At 35.0% G+C, this 14,112-nt stretch overlaps 1 protein-coding gene across 8 annotated transcripts in view; it reads right to left on the bottom strand.

Moving 5' to 3' along the window:
- The window catches only part of TFDP2 (transcription factor Dp-2), a 172,636-nt gene that overhangs the window by 84,611 nt on the left and 73,913 nt on the right, over positions 1–14,112 (bottom strand). For 2 of the 8 annotated variants that reach the window (XM_032408553.1, XM_032408556.1), the window contains exon 2: positions 4,597–4,631. The exons of the other annotated variants lie outside the window; for them this stretch is intronic. The gene's annotated coding sequence lies outside the window, so the exon portion shown is untranslated. The remainder of the gene's footprint in view (positions 1–4,596; positions 4,632–14,112) is intronic. 8 annotated transcript variants of the gene reach the window in all.

Genomic DNA, 14,112 nt, shown 5'->3' with positions numbered 1-14,112 from the left:
TGCTGATATCTTGGTGGGTTACTTTCTTTGTCAATCTGCTGTCTTTAACATACAATTTCAGATTCATTAAATAACTTTGAGAAGAAAGTAAATACCATCTAATATTTTGTTTTTTCCAAGTATGATTTTCCTCTGTGACTTAAGTATAAGATTCCTTTATTTTGCAGTTTCTTAATAAGCCCATGATGGTTTTTTAAAAATGTTATCAATTATTTGAAAGTTGAGCAAACCAACCAGGTTTGATGTTTGCTAAGAAAAAAGTTATATAAATTCTAGTTGGTTTCTCTTCTTTACTGTCCACCTGGGTATTATTTGACTTCTAACTTTCAGTTCTTTATTTGGAGAAAAAATTGATTCATACAACTCTAGCCAAATATCTGGTGTCAAGCAGTACAGAGGATCATGGCTCTCATCTATTATGGAGATTAAGATCTCTTCAAGGATCCTTTAAAATTATATACTTTTTATAGAATTTTGTTTACCAATTCAGTCTGTCACACCTTGAAGTCAACTGTGGATCCTAGGTTAAGGATCCCGCTTTACCCTTTGCTCTGATGAACTAAGGAAGACTCTGATCCTGTTGCCTTGTTATGTGATGTGTATGATTAGCAATTTAATCCTAGATACTTTGAAACAGAACATATTCTTCCCTAATCAAAAGCAGGGTCTGACCATGAGTTGTTTTAAGCTGGTGGCTGGTACAAGAGAGTTCATTAAACTGTTCTCTTCTACTCTTGTACATATTTGAAATTTTCCAAAATAAAACACTTCATTTGTATTTATTTGAAGTAGGGCCTGAAAAAATGCATTCCAACCCCATGGATTTTCTCCTCTCTGCCCCTTCCCTACTACTATTCCCTTTACATCTGAAAATGTACCCAAACAAGTCTACTTCTTCCTTTACAGAACTGTGGTCACCAAGGGAAGTAGAGAGGTAATGATAAGAGAGATGGGAGGGAGAAAAAGAACCCTGGAATGCTGCAGATAACAGTTGCAACACATAGTGGGTGGCTGCCAAGTTTCTAGTTGGCAAAGACCCTACTTCCTTAAGCTGTAGGTATGCAAGAGAGATGGGTAGAAAGATCTACCTTTTTTCTGTCTATCTTTGCTATTCTGTCTCAGAAATCTGTCTTTACTTTTACTGACAGAAAATCCTCCTAATGTCTGGCATATTTTAATTTGCATTTCTAGTTTCTCATTCTATTTATAACTCTGCTTCTCTATGTATTTTCACCTATTTGATCATAGCATAAAAGAGGAGATTAAGTAGGGTCCCACTAGCTGACTGCCTGCTAAGCCCAGGCTTCCCACCGCTGAATTCTTAAGTCTAAAAGGTCCTACAATAATCTGGCACATGTGCAACCTGGGAACAACAGATAGGTGGAAGAGACAGCTTTTGATCTATTCTTGCTTTCCTTAACTTTCGTAGTACAATTTTACATATACAGAAGTATGTTTATTGATATTAGTCAGCATACAGAATACAGCATAGAAAAAAAGAAAGTATTACTTTCTCTCAAGGAAGCTCTAGCCCAGATTAACAGCTAGCAACTGCCAAGAGATATAAGGTTTAAACAGAAGCATTATAGCAACCAATTAGAAATATTCAAATTCATCCACAATAAAGTGCACATAATAAAACTTAGAAATTGGTGAGCTAATATGCCAATTACCAGGGACACTCTCAAAATAAAGTAAAAAACAAGTTAGCACACAAATAATATTAAAAACAATTAGCATAATGGGGTAGATTGAGATTATTTAGAGATATGGTTCTTTAAATTCCCTCTGGTCTTGTCAATAATGGTCCATGTTAATCAAAGATTTCCTGAGAAAGATACGAACACAGAGCAATGTGTTTAGAAGACTGACCTCCAATCTGAAAGATGTGATTTGAACTGTTTCTACCACTTGGGAAGGTTAGTGGCTCTGCGCTTCAGTCTTCTCACCTCTAAAATGGGTATAATAAGAGTACTATTCTTACAAGGAGGTTGTGAGGAGTATATGAAATAATAAACATAAAGAGCTTAGTTAGCACAGGGGCACCTGGCTGGCTCAGTCTGTAGAGCGTGCGACTCATGATCTCAGGGTTGTGGGTTCATGCCCTATGTTGGGTGTAAAGATTACTTAAAAAAAAAAAAAAAAAAGTTTAGCATAATTCCTGGCAAATAGCACTTCAAAACACAACAGACTTTTTATAACAAGTAAATTGACCTCTTCTTTCAGGGTGTTAATCCCTTGAAAGTGCTGAGACAAAATAAGGTGGTAACTAAGGTCAAATGGTACTTCAGACAAAAGGTAAAAACAAAAGGAAACAAAAACCAAAAACAAATTACAGACCAATATCCCTCAAAAATTTTAAACAAAATTTTAGCAAACTGAATCCAAGAATATATAAAGAGAAGAATATATCAGGTCTAACTGGAGTTTATGCCAGGAATCCAATGTTGGCTTAATATCAGAAAAATAAAAAAAAATTAAAAAAGAAAGAAAATCAGTCAATGTTATTCACTGTGTATCAACAGAATAAAAAAGAAAAATTACACTATCATCTTGATCAATACAGATAAGGTATTTGACAAAATTCAACAACCACTGGTAATAACAACTTTCAGTAGGCAAGGAATAGATGGGAACCTCCTCAATGTGCTAAAAGGCAACTACTGAAAACCTATAGCTAAAAATCACACTGAATGGTTAAAAATTTGAATGCTTTCTCCTTAAGATTAGGAACAAGACAATGATATCCACTTTCACTACTTCAACACTGAAATATTCTTAGGGCATTAAGTAAAGAAAAAGGAAAAGAGACATGAAAATAAGAAAGGAATAAGTGAAACAGACAAAATTTTGGTCTATGTGGAAAATTCTATGGAATCTATCCTTACAGTTTATTGGCAAGGTCACAGGCAACAAGATCAATATATAAAAATCAATTGTATTTCCACATTCCAGCAATTAAAAAATCAGAGCTTGAAATAAAAAGATATAATTTATAATAACATTAAAAATATAAAATAGTTTGCAATAAATTTAACAAAGTATGTGCAAAGCCTGTACAATGAAAGTTACGTTTTGGTGAGACGAACTACAGAAGACATAAATAAAGGACAGATAAACCATGCTTATAAATTGGAAGATTCAATATTAAGAAGTCATTTCTTTCCAAATTCATCTATAGATTCAACTCAATTCCAATCAAAATCCCAACAGACACTTTTGTAGAAATTTACAAACTGATCCTAAAATTTATACAAAAATGCAGAAGACCTAGTATAGCCAAAAAAGCTTTGAAACAGAACAAAGTTGGAGGACTTACACTACCTGATTTTAAGACTTAATATACAGGTAAAATAGAGTGTCTCAATGTTGGTACTATTGATATCACAGACTGGCTAATTCTTTGTGATGGGCAACTGGCCAGTACACTGTAGGATGTTTAGCAGCATCCTGACCTCTACCCCTATCAAAGGCAAATCCTTCACCTGCCAGTTGTAACAATCAAAAATGTCTCCAGAAACAGCCAAATGTCCAATGGGGGGGCAAAATTGCCCTTTGTTGAGAACCACTGAGCTCCAATAAGCAGTGTGTTACTGACATGAAGATAGACATTTAAATCAATGGAACTGAACAGAATCTAGAAATAGACCCTCAACTTAGAGTCAACTGATATTTGACAAAGATACAATGCAATTCTATAGGAAAAGACAATCTCAGTAAATGATGCTGTAATGACTGGTTATTCGTATGGAAGAAAAATAAACCTCATCCTTCACCTCACTCCATACATGAAAATTTAACTCAAAACGTATCACAGATAAATTTAAGAGCAAAAACTATAAAACTCCAAGAAAAAATATAGGAGAAAACTTAGTAATTTTGGCTTAGACAAAGATTTCTTAGAACTTAAAGAAGCACAAACTTTTAACTGATAAATTATACATTAAAATACAAAACACGTTTGTGCCTCAAAACTTACTGTTAAGAAAATAAAAAGGCAAGCTACAGGCTGGGAGAAAATATTTGTAAAATAAATATCCGATAAAGGACTTGTATCCAGAGTAAGACAATAATAAGGCAAACAACCCAATGAAGGAAGATGGGCAAAAAATTTAAACAGTTGCTTCACCAAAGAAGATATGCTGATGGCAAATAAGCACATGAAAAGATGAACATCATTAGTCATTAAGGAAATGCTTATTAAAACCACACTGGGGCCCCTGGGCGGCTCAGTCATTAAGCGTCTGCTTTCGGCTCAGGTCATGGTCCCAGGGCCCTGGGATCGAGCCCCACATCGGGCTCCCTGCTCGGCGGGAAGCCTGCTTCTCCCTCTCCCACTCCCCCTGCTTGTGTTCCCTCTCTTGCTATGTCTCTCTCTGTCAAATAAATAAATAAAATCTTAAAAAAAAACAAAACACTAACATACCATATAAACCCACGGGAATAGCTAAAATGAAAAAAGACCAACCATACCAAGTGCTGACAAGGACACAGGGCAACTAGGACTCCTATTAAGTTGCTGATGGGAATACCAATTCGTACAGACACTTTAGGAAACATGTTTGACAATTTCTTAAAAGTTAAGCATACACTTACCAGATGACCCAGCAATTCCACTCCTAGGTATTTACCTTAGAAAAATAAAAACTTCTGTCAACACATAGGCTGTATTTGAATGTTCACAGCAGCTTTATTCATAATAGTCCACAAGTGGAAACAATACCAATGTTCATCAGCTCATGAATGGATAAACAAATTGTGGTAAATCCATATAAGGGAATGCTAGTCAGTAATAAAAAAGAACACCAACAACAAAAAAGAAGTACTAATACACACAACAACATGAATAAATCTCAAAAGCATTATCCTAAGTGTAGGAATCCAGATACAAATGGTATTAATAAAGTACCCAAATTATTCTATATAGCTAAAAATAATTCTGATTTTCAGTAGCTTTTTTGTGGTTATATAAATCACTGACTCTTAACTACCTTTTGTTATTTAACTTAAGTGTCTAGTATCCTTAAAACAACTACAAACCCTTTTGCCATAAGGGTTATTGTGTATCTCTGCACAGCACTTCACAATACTACACATTAGTATATCAATGCACAGGCTCCATAATTCTCATTCAATAAAACAAGTGGAATGCAGCATACATATTACAATAGAGTCAGGATAGCTGGGTTCAAATCCCAGCTGACTACATGGGGTAACCTGTGTTAAGGCATTTAATCTGTGTTAAGTCATTTAAGTCAATTAACTAAATCTAATTTAAGTGCATTTAATCTGCACTATTCTTATTCACCAAACTGAAAAGCATTGGGGTATAAAGTGCAGAAAGAGTGTTAGGGACATTGGGGTGGTACAATCAACAATCCCAATATATGTGAGGCTGTAGTAAGGACAGAAATCTCCTGAAGAGCAAAGGGCCAAAAGTCACACGGGAACTTGATTTTTCAGAAGAACCATAAGAAAGTGGAGACTCATGAGGCTTCCTGTCTTTTGGGTGTTAAGCAGGAGGTATCAGAAAAGTTACTGCAGGGGTAACTGGCTTGTGCCAGACAATCAATCACAGAAGCATTCATTTTGATCCTTCAATAAAATGTCCTTCTATCATTGGGAAGCACTACATCTAGGGGAAATTAGCTATTTCAAACTGATATAAAACAGGTTAGTTTTATTCTGCTGCTATGTGATTTCCATAGTAACCTATTTCAGTAACAGAGAAACCAAAAGTTCTGATATTTGGTATATGTGATTGGCTGAGAATCCACAATTGGTGGAATTAAGAATGCCTATAAATCAAAAGCCAGAATCATTCAAGGAATTACAAAATGGCGGGCCTGAGAAGCTTCATTAGGGATTTTCTATGTACCTACCATGTGTCAAAAACGTGCAAGATTACATATTTTATCACTTAATCTTCACACTAACCCTTACAAAGTAGCTTACAGTGATAATAATCAATTTATAATGATTTAAATGATCTCTCATTTAGAGATGAGATTATCATTCCGGTTTTAGGGATGAGAAAATTGATATTTTGGAATACAACTTAGTAATTTGTCCAAGTAGTCACCATTAGTATGTGACAGGCTAAGATTCAAACTCAGAGCTTTTGATTCCATGTCCTTACCACCACTTAAAACCTATTACCACTAACAAGTCCAGCTTCCAACTATTGACACCAGCACAATTCCTAGAAAATAGCTGCATAATAACTTTTTGTTTTTCTTCTAAGGTAGATAGAAGGCAGATATAATCTAAGGTAGGCAAGAAACAGGTATCACCTCCAGCTATCACAAGGGGAAACTAAAACTTAGATGTAAAGTGATAAAGCAAGTTTCTAAATCTTGGCATTCCTAGCCCTTTCTCTGTATTAGCATTCCCTGATAGTCATCTTGATAATGATGACGATGAAGAGGAAGAAAAGACGGAGGAAGAGAAAAGTACATGCAATTATAAGACCAAGTGTTTTCATTCTCTGAATAGCCCACACATATTTTTTGACTACCTATAAAGGTCGAGCCAGTGCTTGATCCAACAGTGAGTAAAAAGACACAGTTTCTACCCATAGGGAACTTTTACCCTAGTGGGAAGATACTGACAATGAAATGGACAATTTAAATATGGTGCAGAAACAGGATAGCACAGGGGGCCACAGGGGCAGATATAAGACAACTAAGATGAAGACGAAGACGAAGATGAAGCAGGGCTACAAGACATCCAGTTAAATTTTTGAATTTCAAATAAACAGTGAATACTGTTACAGTATAAATATGTCCCAAATATTGTCCTGTATTTTAATTTGCTACATCTGGCAACCCTAGGTGGGGATGATATTTGGAAAAGTGCCTCACAGGAGATGATATTTAAGATGAAAACTGAATTATTACTCATCCCCAACAAATTTGGACCCTGAAAATATTTATCCGTTGCTGGCCTATAGAGACACCATGTGGCAACGATCTGAAACCTCCTGACAGTAGCCAGGGAGGAACTGAGGGCTTTTACCAAGAGCCATGTAGTAAGCCATCTTAGAAGTAGGTCTTCCAGACATAAACTGACTCTTAAAATGCCTTCAGGTGATTTTGCTTTACTGAGTAGCGCAGGTGCTTGGGAACCAGGCTGTGAAATGTGTGCATACACTGAGAGGGGAAATTTGCAGAACGGTCTGGAAATGAGGTTTAGATAAGCACAGGCTTTCAGGATGTTTATGTGAAAAACCTTCCACACTCAATACCTTCTCCACTCCAGACATAGTCCAGCCCTCAGATGACTACAGCCCTGGGCAACAGCTTGATTACAATACATGAGAGACCTTGAGGCAGAATCACCTAGGTCATAAGCCACTCCTGACCCTCAGAAACTGTGTGAGAATACAAAATGTTTGTTGTTTAAAACTGTCAGGTTTTAGGATAACTTGTGATGTGAAGTAGGTAAGTAATGCTGTGCCCAATAGAATTCTGCACCCCGAAATAATGGGCCTACACCAGTACCCCATGATGCTCTTCCATTGCTGAGAACAGCCACAATTAGTATGGGTGGCTTCAGCAAGAATAAGGTGGTGGATCCAGAGGCGCCACAGCTGTGACTGTCACTCACTTACACCTCCCACCAGCAGGAGATCTGAATGGCGTATTTCCATGGCCACCACAGCATAACAAAAGTTTATTAAGGACAGCATATCCTTTCTGGAACAAAATAAGAGCTTTCTAAAAGAACAAAACAAAACAAGAATATTTCTCTGAGTTCAGCTCAGTCACTTGAGAGAACTGTGTAAAAGCAGAAAGATAAGCAAAATAATACAGTAAATTAACAGAGCTAAGAAAAAATCCAAGTCTCAGATTAGCTGTGGTTCTCAGCTTGATTTCATGTGTGTTAAGAATTAATACTGCTCTCCCAACCAGGAAAATAATTTGTTCCTGGGTGGGTTGTTTTGATTCTTCCATCCAGAAAGGAATTTCTGAAACTGAAGGATAATGTACAAATGAAGAGCTGTGAACTGTGGTTAATCAACTAATCCAGAATTTCTAAGTACTCGTTGAAACAATGTGAGTGTTATAAATTCCATAATTTATTTTATTCCAATAGATGAAGTTTAAGTGATTTCATTCCAACTATCTAATGTGAACAGAAAAATCTCAGAGAAACATGTTTCTCTTTTTTCCCCAAAATACAGATGAGTTGAAAGGGAGCAGGTAATAGTGTAGAACTAAGTATGACTGCAGGAAGATGCTGGAAGTTTTCTTTGATCACAGCCCCCAGACTCAGCCCTTAGCTTTATAATAGAGTATTCCATCCAAATCACCTCAGAGTTCATGCTAGTATGACATATTTTTCCCCAGGCCACTTCAAGACCAACAAACTTAGTATGTGCTTATGTTAGAATCCTTTAAGGTCTGTGTTCCAGATATATTAGATGTCACTCTTCTCCTTATGGCCTACAAAACAGTCACAATCATTTTACAAGATCCCCAATTCAATTTTCATAGAAACTGAAATAAGGACATTGCCTTAAAGGACTTACATCTCTAGGATAGTTAATTCACTGATTTAAGTAAAGCCTGATCTAACCTGTGTTTTCTAGAAATTTCTGTGTCAGTTAACATTTTTAAGTATTCTATTTTTTAAATACCCAACTCATTTAAAATTTACCTTGGTATACTAATTCTAGATATTAAAAGAAAGAACATAGTAATGAAAGAAAATAAAATCTAGAATATCTCTGAATTCAAGTATCTGATATTATAGAATAAAACAACAGTTATTCAGCTATTTTTCTCCAGAATGAGGTAGCAATTTTCTCTATTTGCTTTGATTATATAAAATTGATACACATATTAAACAAAACCCTGAAGTATCAGCCCTAAGCCCCATGTATTTTCTCTACAGCCACGCTAACACATATGCTTAAGATTTTCCAATGACTGTATCCATGTTTCTTTAAGAATTGTTGTTGGTTCATAGTGAGGTCTAAAGATCTGGAACCAAAAACCAAGGAAAGCTTTAAAAACTGGCCAGCAAAACAATCAACAATTTCTAGAGGATTAGCTGCTTTTTTAACTAAACAGTACACTATAAAATTCTGTGATCCAGAATAGAAAAAAAGCTGAGAAAAAAACACTCAACACAAAATTCATTAATATCATCTAGGATAACAGATGCAACTCAGACACAGTTTAATTGTTTCTAATCTCTCTGCCTCCAGTTCTCTTTCCTCATATTTGGAAATTCTTTTATTTTCTTCCTCATAAAACATAATTTTTTTTCTAGTTTTCTTCTTTGTAAATAATCAATATATATTGTAGAATTTCTTACTTCACTGATTATCTTAAGAGAAAGTTCCACTTTGAAAAATTTCACCACCAACTTTCTTTTATTCCCCTCAAATACTCCTTTACAAACTAGAGAGCCAAAATCGGAGGGGAGGAGACAAGTGGAAACTCCAAGAAAACCTGAAAAAAGAAAAACCTGACAGTAGAATTTTGTCATTATTTCTTCCACTCAACAAACAGATATTAAGCCCTTATGAGTCAGGTACTATGCTAGGGACAAGTCCTACTTTGTTCTCAAGAGCCTGCCATTATAATATAATCTTAAAATACCAATGAGGCTAATAAAATTATATTTATATCAAATTATAGTAAATATAGTAAATACATTAAAAATAGATAAATATGTAAATAAAATTATATAAACACACACACATAATTGTTTTGGTGGAGAGGTTTTGCATTGTTTTGTACTTTCCACCTCATGCTAAAGATTCTGACAACAGGAAGAAAGGAATCAATTCTGAGAATTACACATGTAGAGTTACAAAGAGGGTATCTGTGGATAAAATGGAAAGAAAACCAAGAGGTTAACATAAAAAAAAAAAAAAAGAACATTTCAAAGTTATCAAAGCTCTAAAAGTAATATAAAAATCTGTGCAGTGCTTTATAAATATTTTATTTGAATCTAGTAATGTTTCTTCTTACAATAGCCAACAAAGTCTATCAACCTACTTACTTCTTTTTGCCGAAAACATATCTTCAATTTCATAACTGAAGTCATATGGAAATAAAATTCAATTATAAAAATACACTTGACAGATTCAAACCAAATTTCATTAGATGTTATATTACAGGATATTATATTAATACTTTAGTCTTACTTCAAGTATTAAATGTATGCTATTTTAAAAATCCACATCCATGGCCTTGACTTGTTATAATATCCTTTAAGCGCATGTAATGCTTGTAAATTCTTATAATTCAGCTCCCTGGAATGAAACAAAATGTATCTGATATAGAACTGTATACTACAACAATGTTTTATCGTAATTCCATAACCAAAACTATGGAAAAGATTCTTCACCGCATTAATCATAAGGGAAATGCAAATTAAAACCACAGTGCATTACCACTATACACCCACCAGAATGAGGACAAGGAAAAAGATGAAAAATACCAAGTATTAGCAAGAATATAAGCAATAGGGAATCTTCATATACTGCTAGTAATAGTGTAAACTGGTATTATCACTTTGGAAAAAGTCATCTGGAAGTATCTACTAAAGCTGAGCATATGTATATTCTAACCAAACAAATTCAATCCTAGGTATATGCCCTAGAGAAATGCATGTATGTGTTCACCAAAGGACATGGACTAGAATGTTCATAAGATCATTAATTGTAATATCCCAAAACAGAAAACTACCCGAATGCCCAATAACATTAGAATGAATGGATAAATTATGGTTTATTCACACAGTGTAATATTATGTAGCAATGAGAAAATTATCAACTACAACTACATACAATATGGATGAATCTCACAAACATAATGTTGAGCAGGAAAGGCAGTCACAAAAGAATAAATACCATAGGATTCCATATGTAAAGCATAAAAATAGACAAGAATAAATCTATGCCATTAAAAGCCAAGACAGATACAACTTTAAAAAAAGAATATTTCAGCTACCACTTTTGTTTACTATGTAATTTATAAAAAAGAAGAGAGGGAGGGAGTGGGTAAAAAAAATAAAAATAAAAAAGAGGAGGAGAAACCAGGTTAAATGTCAGATTAGGTAATTTAATCTTTCCTGAACAATAAACATGTGATATTTAAATTGCTAGATTTAATTTTAAAAACACCATGTTGCGGGGGTGGGGGCACCTGGGTGGCTCAGTCAGTTAAGCGGCTGCCTTCGGCTCAGGTCATGATCCCAGGATTCTGGGATCGAGTCCCGCATCAGGCTCTCTGCTCAGGGGGGAGCCTGCTTCTCTCCCTCTCTCTGCCCCTCCCCCCTGCTCGTGTGCTCACTCTCTCTCTCATTCTCTCTCAAATAAATAACTGAAAATCTTTAAAAAGAGCACTGTGAATTGTGTAAGGCTGCTGAATCACAGACCTGTACCTCTGAAACAAATAATACATTATATGTTAAAAAAAAAAAGAAGATTGAAGGGGGGTAATCGGAGGGGGAGACGAACCATGAGAGACTATGGACTCTGAGAAACAAACTGAGGGTTCTAGAGGGGAGGGGGGTAGGGGGATAGGTTAGCCTGGTGATGGGTATTAAAGAGGGCACGTTCTGCATGGAGCACTGGGTGTTATACGCAAACGATGAATCATGGAACACTACATCAAAAACTAATGATGTACTGTATGGTGACTAATATAACATAATAAAAAAAAAAACCACTATGTTGGCAACAAAGCTGTTAAATAGCTTTATGGCATGTTTTTTTATATTTTGCCTTTGGATTTGGCAACTCATGCACATTTTATGTTGGTCACAAACAAGACAAATTTAGATAAGGAAATTCAAAAATGAAAACATGTAAGACGTGAGTTTTAGAATTAAATTCCAATGGCAATCAAAATCATCTTCTTCCCTTCCCTTCTTCTTCCCAACTATACTAGTAACCAGTATAGTTGTTACCAGTAGTTAGCAAGATGCCTAGCTCAAGTTAAAGATGTGGAAAGGTTTTCTTCCGCGAGAATATAATGGGCCATATGGGAATAGGAAACAAAACAATCAGATCAACTCCATTTTCAAAATACTAATTAAGTAAGAAATCACATAAAGACCTTTTAATTTCAACAGTACTCTACTCTGCCAATTGAGTTATAAAAGTAAGTATTAAAATAATAAAGAAACAAGTTTGCAGATATCCTTTCCTCCAAAAAGAAGAATTTAAGTATATCACCCTTTTATAAAAAACAATTATTTCAAGAACTATAAAAAATAGGTATCATCATACTTTTTAAAATAAAGCAATTTAGGGAGCACCTGGATGGCTCAGTGGGTTAAGTGTCTGCCTTCAGCTCAGGTCATGATCCCAGAATCCTGGGATCAAGCCCCCCATCAGGCTCCCTGCTCAGTGGGGGTCTGCTTCTCCCTCTCCCTCTGTGCTCACACACTCTCTCTCAAGTAAATAAATAAAATCTTTAAAAAATAAAATATAATAAAATAAAGCAATTTACATGAACTATCAGAATAGAGATTAAAATTTTATATTAAAAATGAAAAAGTCATTTTATTGTGACTCAGGTATAACATATTGCATTATTAAAGCTGTTTATAAATCTACAACATGCAATCAAGACACAGAGCAAAGTGATGTAATTCTACCTAACCACAATATACATTGTGAAAGCAGTTAACAGAAAGATAAAAAATGTGGTAACCACAGCCTATTTAAAAACACTTTAATATTTTCTTTTGTTGTTGTTGTTTTAAATCAGGAACTCTTTATATTTTATTTCTAAAAGGTAATTCTTATTTAATTCTAGTATTTAATTATTTATTATGGTAACCTAACACTATTATTTAGGTTTTATTTAATAAAACTTAGCTTGTAGACAAACACAGGAAAAATACAAGAGAGAAAAAGGATCAGATGCACAGGTCCTTCAGGAAAAGCAAGCTACTGGAATGAGCAGGTCAATAAAACTATTTGTAGAATGGGATAGTTGTCTATTTTCAGATCATTAAGATATTTTTAAATATCCTGAAACCAAACCCAGATTCAAAAGGCAAAGCCAGAACCATTCACTGTGTTTATTAAAATAAAATCTCTTACTAAGTCTTAAACAGTAAGAGAGGCCAAACTCACCCTAATATGACCTCAGATTTAGAAGCCTGCCAAAGAATCTGTATAGAAATAGCAACCAAATGTTGCTTATACCTACTGTTCAAAGTAATATAAAATAAAACAAAAGCTTACTAGATATTTCAGGACTTAAATAGTGAAGTAAAATCCAAGAAAGAGAATATGGATAAACGTTAGCAGCCTTTTAAATTAAACATACAAGTCTAAATTATATAAGCTAATTTATTTTTAAGATTTTGAACACTGAAATAATCTTTAACACCAATCCCTACCTTTTCTATCTTTCCAACTCCTTTTAGATTTTTTCTCACCAAGAAAGTAAAGGTTCAACTCTGTATCTGAAACTAGAATTTACTATATGTTGGCTAATTGAATTAAAATTAAAAAAAAAGAAAGAAAGAAAGTAAAGGTTCCCTTCTTGGCAGAAATGCACTATTATGGTCCCTATAGGGAGCCATTCCAGCAGCACTTTTGGTAGAATTGTGAATTCCTTCTGTTCCTACTGCTTAGCCCACAAATTCTTTTATTCCTGTTCCCAGGCTGTGAAGATGTTTAAAAATGTTACAAAGCCTGAAACAATTAGTTTCACTATAAATGTATGTACTCTAACCTTAGCTGGTTCCCTGCTGCTACTCAGGATCCCAGAATCATCTCTAGATTAGAAAGGATTTAAAATAGAACAGAACAGGGGCGCCGGGGTGGCTCAGTCGTTAGGCGTCTGCCTTTGGCTCAGGTCATGATCCCAGGGTCCCAGGATGGAGCCCCGCATCAGGCTCCCTGCTCAGCGGGAAGCCTGCTTCTCCCTCTCCCACTCCCCCTGCTTGAGTTCCTGCTCGCGCTCTCTCTGTGTCAAATAAATAAATAAAATCTTTAAAGAAAAAAATAGCATAGAACAGGTTCTAAGCAACAATACTCTCCAAATGGAGAATTTATAAGTTTCTCTCATACTTAAGTGGTGTTCATCCAGGAAATTCAAAGTTTTTGTGACATGTAAACATCAATCAATG

The sequence above is a fragment of the Phoca vitulina genome, unplaced genomic scaffold, assembly GCF_004348235.1.
Source record: "Phoca vitulina isolate PV1807 unplaced genomic scaffold, GSC_HSeal_1.0 scaffold10, whole genome shotgun sequence".
Taxonomy (NCBI): Eukaryota; Metazoa; Chordata; class Mammalia; order Carnivora; family Phocidae; genus Phoca; species Phoca vitulina.
The sequence above is the reverse complement of the archived record's forward strand: the minus strand, read 5'-3'. Positions and strand labels throughout refer to the sequence as shown.